Raw genomic sequence first — 11,505 nt, forward strand, 5'->3', positions numbered from 1 at the left:
TTGTTGCAGCTCTCTTAACTTCTCTAGGAATTTGGGTGCTATATTACTTGGTACAAATATGTTTAGAACTAGTCTTACTTCTTATCTCTGGTACCATTTAGCAAAATGTAGTTTCCTTTATTATCTCATTTAATTAGATCTATTTTTGCTTTTCCTTGATCTGAGATCAGGATAACTAATACTGCTTTTTTTTTTAAAACTTCAGTTGAAGAATAATAGATCCTACTCCAGCCTTTTATCTTTACTCTGTATGTATTACTCTGCTTTAAATGTGTTTTCTGTGAATAACATGTTGTAGGATTCCAGTTTTTAGTCCAGTCTGCTCTACACTTCTGTTTTATGGAAGAATTCACCCATTCATATTCACAGTTAAAATTAATAACTCTGTATTTCCTGCCTTATTATTTTTCCCAAGGCAGACTTTTCTCTTTTATTTACTCCTTTCTCTCCTCCCCATTGCTTTACTTCTGACTACTACCTTCCTCAAACAACCCTCCCCTTTTACAGACTCTCCTCTCTTTCTTATCCCTTTCCCCTTCTACTTCTGTTCTCCCTTCTCCTATTCTCCCCCTTTCCTTTCCCCTACTTCTTTATAGGGTGAGACAAGTTTCTCTATAAAACTAAATATGTCTGACATTCTCTCTGTGAGGCCAATGCAATAAGATTAAGGTTCACATGATGCTCACCCCCCCTCCCTTTTTCCCCTCATTTGTGATAGGTCTTTTTTGCCTCTTCAGGAGATGTAATTCACTTCATATTACCTCCCCTTTCTTCTTCTTCCAGTACACTCCCCTTTCCACCCCAATTTCTTTTTTTATAACATCACAATAAAGTCAAATTATGCCTACAACCTCCAAGTATACATACAATTCTCAGGAGTTAAACATATTATCTTCCCATATAGGGATGTGAACTTCTTTTAAAAAACATAATTTTTTTCTTTCCTTTTCACTTTTTTATGATTTTCTTCAGTTCTATATTTGAAAATCAAATTTTCTATTGAGCTTTGACCTTTTCATAAAAAAAATAAGTGAAATCCACCTATTTCATTGAATACTCATCTTTTACCCTGAAAGATAATATTTAATTTTGCTGGATAGTTGATTCTTGGCTACAATCCAAGCCTTTTGGAGTATCATATTCTAGGTCCTTTAAAGTGGATGCGGCTAGGTCCTGGGTAATCCTGATTATACCTCCTCAATATTTGAATTGTTTCTTTCTGGCTGCTTGCAATGTTTTCTCTTTGATCTGATAATCCTGAATTTTAGCTATGATATTCCTTGGAGTTTTCATTTTAAAGTCTCTTTTAGGAGGTGATTGGTGAATTCTTTCAATGGCTATTTTACTTTCTGATTCTAGGACACCAGGGTAGTTTTTCTTGATGATTTCTTAAAAGATGTTTTCTAGGCTCTTTTTTTCATCATGGTTTTCAGATAGTCCAATAACACTTAGATTGTCTCTCATGGATCTATTTTCCAGGTCACTTGTTTTTCCAGTGAGATATTTTACATTTTCTTTATTTGGTTTTGTTTGACTAATTCTTGATATCTCATTGAATCATTTGTTTCCATTTGTTCAATTTTAATTTTTAGTGAATTATTTTCTTCCATTAGCTTTTTAATTTCCTTTTGCATTTGGCCAATTGAACTTTTAAATGAATTGTTTTATTCATTGAATTTTTTTTTCTATTTCACAAATTCTGTTTTTCAAGGAGTTATTTTCTTTTTCCATTTCATTGAATCTCTTTTGTAAGTTTTATGTTTTTTCCATTTTACTAAATTTATTTTTAAAGGAGTTTCCTTCAGATAATTTCTGTGTTTCCTTTTCCAAACTCTCCTGCAACATTCTCATTTTCATTCCCTATTTTTCTTTTAATTCTCTTTTAAGATCCTTTTTGAATTCTTCCAAGAGAGCCTTGTGAGATGGAGACCAATTCATATCACCCTTTGAGGCTTCATATGGAGACATTTTGTCTTTAGTGTTCTCAAGGTTTGAGGTCTGTTCTCCTCTGTCTCCATAAGAGTTATCTATGGTCAGAGTTCTTTTTGTTTTTTTGCTCATTTTTAAAGGTGGAGGTCTTCTCTTAGAGCAAAGAGGAGATTGTCCCAAGCTTCCTCTATAGGCCACAGGACTTCATGCTGTCCTGGGGCTGGTGTTATTGGCTTCCTTTCCATGGTGGATGGGCATAGCCAAGTCCTCCCTTAGTCTGGGGTTCAAGGGCTCAATATTTGTTTTCTGTAATTGTATTGGAAGTCTCACAGCTAGTCTGATAATCCTCTAGCTTCTGAACCAGGACAGAGAATGTCCTCTCATGTAAATTCCATGAACTCAGGAACTATTTCATTGTTTTCTTTATATCTCCTACACTTAGTCCAGGGCTTAGTACTTAATTTTAAGATTGTTTATTGATTGCTTATTGATCATATGACAAATATATTCATTCTCTGGCAGGTTTAATATTGGAGATCAACTTCCTAGATAGTTTTGTACTCATGAAACATCAAGAGAAAAGGATCCACATTCTGAATTTGTAAGAATGAAATTATGCAATAGCTAGATTTGCAAAAATGACAATGGGGATCTGGATGGAAGAAAAATAGACTTGAATTTCATAGTTAATTGTTTTAGTAAGGAAAGTCTTCATTGTTTTTGTGCATGGATATCCAGAGACATAGTATGGTTAAGTGACTTATACATCATAAAGAGAATTATTAATAAATATATTAAAAAATGTTCAAAATAGCTAACAGAGAAATACAAGTTTGAGATTCCATCTAACTCCCATTAAATAGGGGAAAAAATAAAACAAAATTCAGTACTGGTGAGGCTGTGATTAAAATAGGCCTGCTATTGATTTCTTTTGGGAAAGTTGTTAATTGGACCAATCTTTCCTGACATCAGTATGAAATTATATAGTAAGCATTACAAAATCTTGCCTACCCTTTAACCCTATGGTCTTTCTATTGGGACTATTTAAGTAGATTATTACTAAGAAAAAAAGACCTATCTATGCAAAAAAATATGAAAGCAGCATTATTTGTAAAAACAAAAAAAATCTGGAAGTAATAGAGATGTCCACAAAATGGGGAATGATTGAGCAAATGAATGTTATTATTGGACACTGAGAAATTAGAAAAATTCAGAGAAGCATAAGAAAGATGTATAGGGATTAATGTAGAGTAAAAAATGCAGAATCAAAAGTATAACATACAGGATCAATACAATTGAAGGCAATTAATGAATATTATATGTGGAACATAGAAGGCCAACATATCCATGCTATTTATACAGTAAAGTAAGTTAAAAAGAATGAGAGATACAAGGAATATGAGTACTACTGTGTTAAGGTAATAGACATATTTAGACAATCATTTAAAAAGAGAAAATTATATAGAAAACAATACTATACAATAAGGTATAGCCTCAGGTTTCTTCTTATATGCTATCTTTTCCTTTTCTCAATATCTTTTTTATTGAAAAATCATGCTTGTCAAAGGGGGTTAAGATAAAATGTATTTCTGAAAAGAGATGGAGAAAAGTGGATATGAGGCTCAGTTGCTTCTATTAGGCTTGGAGTCTTTGCTCCATTGCGGCTCTATGACTATTATCAGAAGTAGTCTTGACATTTTAAGCAAATATTTGCTTTTCATTGATCAAGAGAGATCCTTATTAGGAATGAGACAGGTGGCAAAATAAAATATGCATGGGAGGCTGTTTCCCATGAGAGGAAATATTGAGAAACTAGTGACAGAGCCTGGTAAAACCCCTGGAAAGTCCCATTTCTCTCCCATTGAGGCCTGAAATTTCAGAACCATTAATTCATTTGCTTGAGTTAAGCATTGTCCTTCTGATGTGGTCTTATAAAATGCAAATAATACTGAAAATGATAACCTATTGATCCTTTATACTTCTTTCACAGATGAAACTTGTACAATAAGAACAAATGGACATTAGAGAGTTGAGCTGTATAACAAATGGAAAGTTTGAAATGATAAAGATTAGTGGAGAAAATGGGCATTGAAAATAAACCTGCATTATTTTTAACAATTTTGAGGGGCTTGTATAGTGATGTGTCCTTATAAATCACATTGATCTAAGAAAAGATGTTTAGCGTGTGATGCCAAAAATTGAATTTAACTGAAAAAGACATCTTGGAAATATACCATCATGTACTGTTATCAATAATAAGCATTATCAGGCTAATGTTTCAGTTTCTCTGACCTTTGCATTATGAATCCACTCTAAATCTTTACTGTGAAGGGGGTGTGTGGAGTCAGGAAGTGTAAGAATGAATCTTGCTTAATGTTAGCAAATTTAGTCTACTTGAATGCCTGACTCTTTCCCTGGATACTCATTATGTGAGTAGATCTTCTTAAAGCTACAATTTATTATATGAATTCCAAGACTGGAATATAGCACTGAGTTTTCAAAAGTCTTAGATTCACTATGCAGTCCTGCTGTGGATAGATGTCAAAGCTTTCCTAAAGGTTTTTCCTTATTCCATTATTATTTGAGTTACAAACAAAAACTTTGCTGGGACAAATTTTGTTTAGGCTAAGGAAGTAATTGTGTTCCCTGCAGAATATTATCCTGTCAGGTTATAATACAAATTTTTCCCGTCTGTTAAAAAAGATATATTGGGAGAAGTTGAAATAGACATGAGGTAGAAGAGTACCAAGACATTGCTTTTAATAACTCTTTATACTCTCATCACTGAAACCTTTGCATTAGAATTAGAAGCAAAGAATAATAGAACTAGAAACATATCCAATTTGCCATGTACTCAAGTCTTAAATTATCATATTTTACTATAAGATCTCTCTTGAATTCATGTTCTGCATCATCAACTGCCTGATGGACATCTTTCACATCCTGTAGATACCTAAAAATCAGCACATCCAAAATGGAATTGATTATCTTCTCTGTGGTCACTACTATACTCCTAGTAATTTTGATTCATAACCTTGGAGTAATATTAGACTTTTCATTCTTTTTTAACTTTCACATCTGATCATTTGTCTGCTTGATAACTCCCACATCTATCCTCTCTTCTCTTATTCCATGGCCATTGCCTTATTTCATTTTTTCCTCACTTCTCATTTGGATCATGATTATTTTTTCCTACTAGATCTCCTGATTCTCCTCACTCCCTTTGAGAATAGATCCTTCCTATGGCTGACTAAAGGACAGATCTGGCCATGTCATTCCTCTTCAAGAAACTTTCAGGGCTACTCTGTTGTCTCTAAGATAAAATTGAAATTCCTCATACTGCTATTTAAGGCCCTCTTCATTCTAATTCTAACATTTTTTCCAACTTTATTTCCCTTTCTCTTTTATTTTAAAAAAAGATTTTTAATTTTATAGATCAGGGAAGTGCTATATATAGTTCCACTAAATTGTAGTAATATGTTTAATAAGGTATCATACTGTTCTTTTTTAAAAAATTAATGATGAATGTTGGAGGGGATATGGGAAAACTGGGACACTGATGCATTGTTGGTGGAGTTGTGAACGAATCCAACCATTATGGAGAGCAATCTGGAATTATGCCCAAAAAGTTATCAAACTGTGCATACCCTTTGATCCAGCAGTGCTACTAATGGACCTATATCCCAAAGAGATACTAAAGAAGGGAAAGGGACCTGTATGTGCCAAAATGTTTGTAGCAGCCCTGTTTGTAGTAGCTAGAAACTAGAAAATGAATGGATACCCATCAACTGGACAATGGTTGGATAAATTGTGATATATGAATGTTTTGGAATATTATTGTTCTGTAAGGAATGATCAGCAGGATGAATACAGAGAGGCTTGGAGAGACTTACATGAACTGATGCTAAGTGAAATGAGCAGAACCAGGAGATCATTAGATACTTCAACAATGATACTGTATGAGGATGTATTCTGATGGAAATCCACTTTGACAAAGAGAAGATCTAACTCAGTTTCAGTTGATTGATGATGGACAGAATCAGCTACACCCAAAGAAAGAACACTGGGAAATGAATGTAAACTGTTTGCATGTTTGTTTTTCTTCCCGGGTTATTTTTACCTTCTGAATCCAATTCTTCCTGTGCAACAAGAGAACTGTTTGGTTCTGCATATATATATATATAGTATCTAGGATATACTGTGACATATTTAACATGTATAGGACTGCTTGTCATCTGGGGGAGGGGGTGGAGGGAGGGAGAGGAAAAGTCCAAACAGAAGTGAGTGCAAGGGATAATGTTGTAAAAAATTACCTAGGCATGGGTTCTGTCAATAAAAAGTTATAATTATTAAAAAAAAAGCCAAGGGGGGGAATTATTTTAAATTTACTTAAACAGTGAAAAAGTGTTTGAGCTTGCAATCCTATATAAAATTGCAAAAAGTCTATTTTTTTTATCAACATAACACAAGTTTATTTTCTTGTTTGTACCTCTAATTTCCTAACTTCTGACTATATAATATACACATGTATATATACGTTCTATGTATATTAAATTTTATATATCTATGATTAATATATTATACATTTCATACCTCAGCATATGTATATATACATACACATACAGATACATATTTAAACTTGTGTTTGACTTTTTTAAAATAGATTTTCAATAATATTTTACTTTTCCAAATACAAGTAAAAGTAATTTTCAATATTCATTTTTGTAAAATTCTGAATTCCATTTTTTCCTCCCTCTCTCTTTTAACCTTCCCACTCCCTAAGACACTAAGCAATCTGATATAGGTTACAAATGTACAATCATTAAAAAAAAACTTTCATATTAGTCATGCTGTGAAAGAAAAATCAGTACAAGATATCATCCTATTCTTGTGAAAAAAGATGGAAGTGTAGATTACAATGACAATGTAATCAGTGATAGTCCTAGTTGAATGACTTGGATGAAGCACATGATGTCACCCTAGAAAGTTTCCAGTGGAATGCTCCAGGAAATTTTCTCAGCCCTGTTCTATTTAATGTTTTATTATTAATGAGTTAGATAATGGCATAATTAGAATTGTACATCAAATTTGGTGATGACAAAAATTGTTAAGAATATATAACATGGAGAATGAAGTAAAAAAATAGCCTCTTTTATCTCAATGGCTACCCAGAAAGAATTTATAGAACTCAAGAAAGACTTTGAAAATCAAATGAGAGAGATTGAGAGGGGAAAAGGAACCATCCAAGAAAAACAAAAAAATTAACCAAAAAATTAAAGGAGATATGGAGTCAAAGAAAATAATTCTTTGAAAAATAGAATTGGCAATTGATCAATGATGGACAGAAGCAGCTCCACCCAAAGAAAGAACACTGGGAAATGAATGTAAACGGTTTGCATGTTTGTTTTTCTTCCTGGGTTATTTTTACCTTCTGAATCCAATTCTTCCTGTGCAACAAGAGAACTGTTTGGTTCTGCACACATATATTGTATCTAGGATATACTGTGACATATTTAACATGTATAGGACTGTTTGCCATCTGGGGGAGGAGGTGGAGGGGAGGGAGGGGAAAAATCAGAAGTGATTTGTGCAATATTTTTATTGCAAGGGAAAATATTGTAAAGTGCAAGGGATAATATTGTAAAAAATTACCCTGGCATGGGTTCTGTCAATAAAAAGTTATAATTAAAAATAAATAAATAAATAAATAAAATAAAAAAGAAAGAAAAATTGAACTGGGCAAGGAGAAACCAGTGAAGTAATAAGAGGACATTAAATGAACTTGCAGATTTTCAGGACTTTATCTCAACCAAACATAAATTCGATAGAAAATTTAAAATATAAGAGCCAACATTAAAAATTAATTTCAAGGGACTCATCAAGAACAAATTGTTTATGTTTTTACATAAAAATGCTAATAATTGGACAGCTCAAAAGCAAGACTTGGGCAGAGCTGAGTATGATCTGACTCTAAAAAGCAAAACTGTCTAGGAAAAGATAAAAATAGTAATTTTACTATATGAATGAAGTACTGAGGAAGAACCAACCCAGTGGCATTAGAGGGAGAAGGAGGACTGGTAGTTATGAAAACCTACTCATCAGGAATGGGTTAAACAGGTAATAATATATTAACACACATGCAAGCGTGCACACACACACAACACATGCTATAAAGATCAGAGCACCCTCCAACATCTAAGAAATAATAGGGAGAGAGTAAAATAAGGTGGGATACAGAAGGGTGTGTAGATTTATAGCAGTGGGACAAAGTGTGTAGATTAATGGAAAAGGTATAAAGAGGGAGAGAGGGAATGGGTGGCCTACAAAAAGACAGGACACTGAAGAGTGCTCAGATTAAGAGGAATGGGATAATGTCTGTACCTTACTGGAAATGACATGAAGAGGGAGGGAAAAGGTAGAAAAGATAAGGAAGGGATCCATGGCTGAGGGGAGATTAAGTAAGAGCAAGGCAAGTTCAGGAATAGAATTAAAGTAGAATTGGCAGGAACAGGAAATGAGAAATATACACAAACACTATTACAAGAATCAGGAATAGAATTCATTAGAAAAAAAAGTAGAGCTACTAATCACTAACCTCAGAGTCATACTTTAAAGATTCAATCAAAAGAGAAATCTATATCACTTGTCAGCCATATTAATTTTGTCTTAGGTTCATGTCTACAATGTATAAATGTGTAAGTATAAATCTGTGTTTGCATGTAGGTGTATATATGTGTGTATATATATTTACATATTTTCAATCTTTCTTGATGTTCTGCTGGGTACATGACAATGCTTTTTTTGTTGTTTGCTTCCTTTTTTGTCTTTTTCTGTTTTCAAAAATTTGCATTTAGTTTTAAATTAAAAAACATAAAAAAATTATGTGAAAAAAGGAATATATAACAAATTGGATGATAGGATTCAAAAGGACCTTAATAAGCATGAGAATTGGGTTTAATCTAAAAGAGGTGAAATTGAAAAGGAATAAATATTTAGTCCCATACATTTTTTTTTTAAATGACTTCACAAATAGAAGCAGAAGGAATAGTGAGATCTTTCATCTGAAAAACCTCTGGTAGTAAGGGTAAACTGTGAGTTCAGATAAATGAATAGGATGATGTTGGAGCCAAAAAAGCTACTCTGAACTTTGGTAATTGTGAAAGAGCCATTGTTTCCAGGAAAAAGGAAATGATAGTGCTGCTATATGCTGTCCGGGTAATAAAACATTTAGAGTATTGTATTAAGGCTTTTTGTTTTTGCATTTGTCACAATTAATTTTTAATTTTTATTTTTTGCTTATATTTTGAATTCCAAGTTTTTCCCCCAACTCTACATCAGAGAAACTAACATTTTGGTTATATATCCATGTGTAGGTATATAATGTGGAACCATATAATGCACGTTTCCATACTTGTTACGTACATATTGCTCAGAATAGCTTAGTTATTCACAGTTACTCTTCAAATAATTCTGCTGGTATATGTGATGTTTTCTTGGTTCTGCTTGTTTCCCTCTGCATTATGTCTGGCAAGTCTTTTCTATGTTTTTTTCTAAAACCAACCTGCTTGTCTTTGCTTATAGCACATTAGTATTCTATCATAATCGCATACCACAGTTTATTCAACCATTCCCCAACTGATGGGTATCCCCTCAATTTCCAGTTCTTTGTCACTATACATTGAGTTTTTTTCTTTCTTTCTTTCTTTCTTTTTTATTTATTTAATAGCCTTTTATTTACAGGATATATGCATGGGTAACTTTACAGCATTAACAATTGCCAAACCTCTTGTTCCAATTTTTCACCTCTTACCTCCCGACCCCCTCCCCTAGATGGCAGGATGACCAGTAGATGTTAAATACATTATAATATAAATTAGATACACAATAAGTATACATGACCAAAATGTTATTTTGCTGTACAAAAAGAATCAGACTCTGAAATATTGTACAATTAGCTTGTGAAGGAAATCAAAAATGCATGTGTGCATAAATATAGGGATTGGGAATTCAATGTAATGGTTTTTAGTCATCTCCCAGAGTTCTTTTTCTGGGCATAGCTAGTTCAGTTCATTACTGCTCCATTAGAAATGATTTGGTTGATCTCGTTGCTGAGGATGGCCTGATCCATCAGAACTGGTCATCATCTAGTATTGTTGTTGAAGTATATAATGATCTCCTGGTCCTGCTCATTTCACTCAGCATCAGTTCGTGTAAGTCTCTCCAGGCCTTTCTGAAATCATCCTGTTGGTCATTTCTTACAGAACAGTAATATTCCATAATATTCATATACCAATTTATTCAGCCATTCTCCAACTGATGGACATCCATTCAGTTTCCAGTTTTTAGCCACTACAAAAAGGGCTGCCACAAACATTCGTGCACATACAGGTCCCTTTCCCTTCTTTATAATCTCTTTGGGATATAAGCCCAGTAGTAACACTGTTGGATCAAAGGGTATGCACAGTTTGATAACTTTTTGAGCATAGTTCCAAACTACTCTCCAAAATGGTTGGATTCGTTCACAACTCCACCAACAATGCATCAATGTCCCAGTTTTCCCGCATCCCCTCCCAATCATCATTATTTTTTCCTGTCATTTTAGCCAATCTGACAGGTGTGTAGTGGTATCTTAGAGTTGTCTTAATTTGCATTTCTCTGATTAATAATGACTTGGAGCATCTTTTCATAACTATACATTGAGTTTTGAAGAAAGACATTGATAAGTTGGAGAGCACACAGTACAGGGCAACCCTGTTGGCAAAGCATGTTGAGTCCATAATATCTGCAGATTAACTGAAGGAAATGGAGACATTTAGTCCAGAAAATAGAAGACACTGGATAGAAATGGTAGCTCTCGTCATGTATTTTAAAGGCTCTCATAATTCTTATTCTGTTTAGCTCCCAGAGAAAGAAACAGGAATAAGGGATAGATTTTGAAAGGAGGTTGGTCAATTTTAGCTTGATTTCAGGAAAACTTCCAAATGATTAGAGCAATCCAAAAGTAGACTGGGCTGCTTTGGGAGGTAATGCATTCCCCTCATTGGAGTCCTTTAAATGAAAGCTGGATGGCCACTTGTTGGCTTTGTCAGAGGGGATATACTCTTTCTTTTCTCCCTACTCCATATAGGTTGGACTAGTTCCTTGGAAAATTCTTTTCCAGCTCTGAAATTCTATGATTCCAAAAGATTCTACTATCTAGGTCTTGCCAGAGATATTCTGAGCATGAAACAATTCCTTCCCTCAAAGGATTACTATCTTATTACTATCTGTCCATACTTGAAGTAATTAGCTGAAATGAAAAAAGAAACAAACCAGAAATAGTAAATAAGGTGTAAAAATTGAGAATAATCAAGGACAAAAGGTGTGATGGTGACAGAAAGTACAGTTACCTGCCTGAAAAAGGAGACATCAGTGTTGGCATGAGTTTTTGGTACTGAGATAAACATTGAGGGAAGAATAGTCTAATAAAATAAATTTAAGTCTATATTAAACAGATTATTTTTTTCCCCTAGTTTCTAAAACAAAATTTCCTTGTTTACCCTAAGTTACCTTCTCAAGTTGTTGATAGTAGAAAAC

Source organism: Sarcophilus harrisii, chromosome 5 (assembly GCF_902635505.1).
Source record: "Sarcophilus harrisii chromosome 5, mSarHar1.11, whole genome shotgun sequence".
Classification (NCBI taxonomy): Eukaryota; Metazoa; Chordata; class Mammalia; order Dasyuromorphia; family Dasyuridae; genus Sarcophilus; species Sarcophilus harrisii.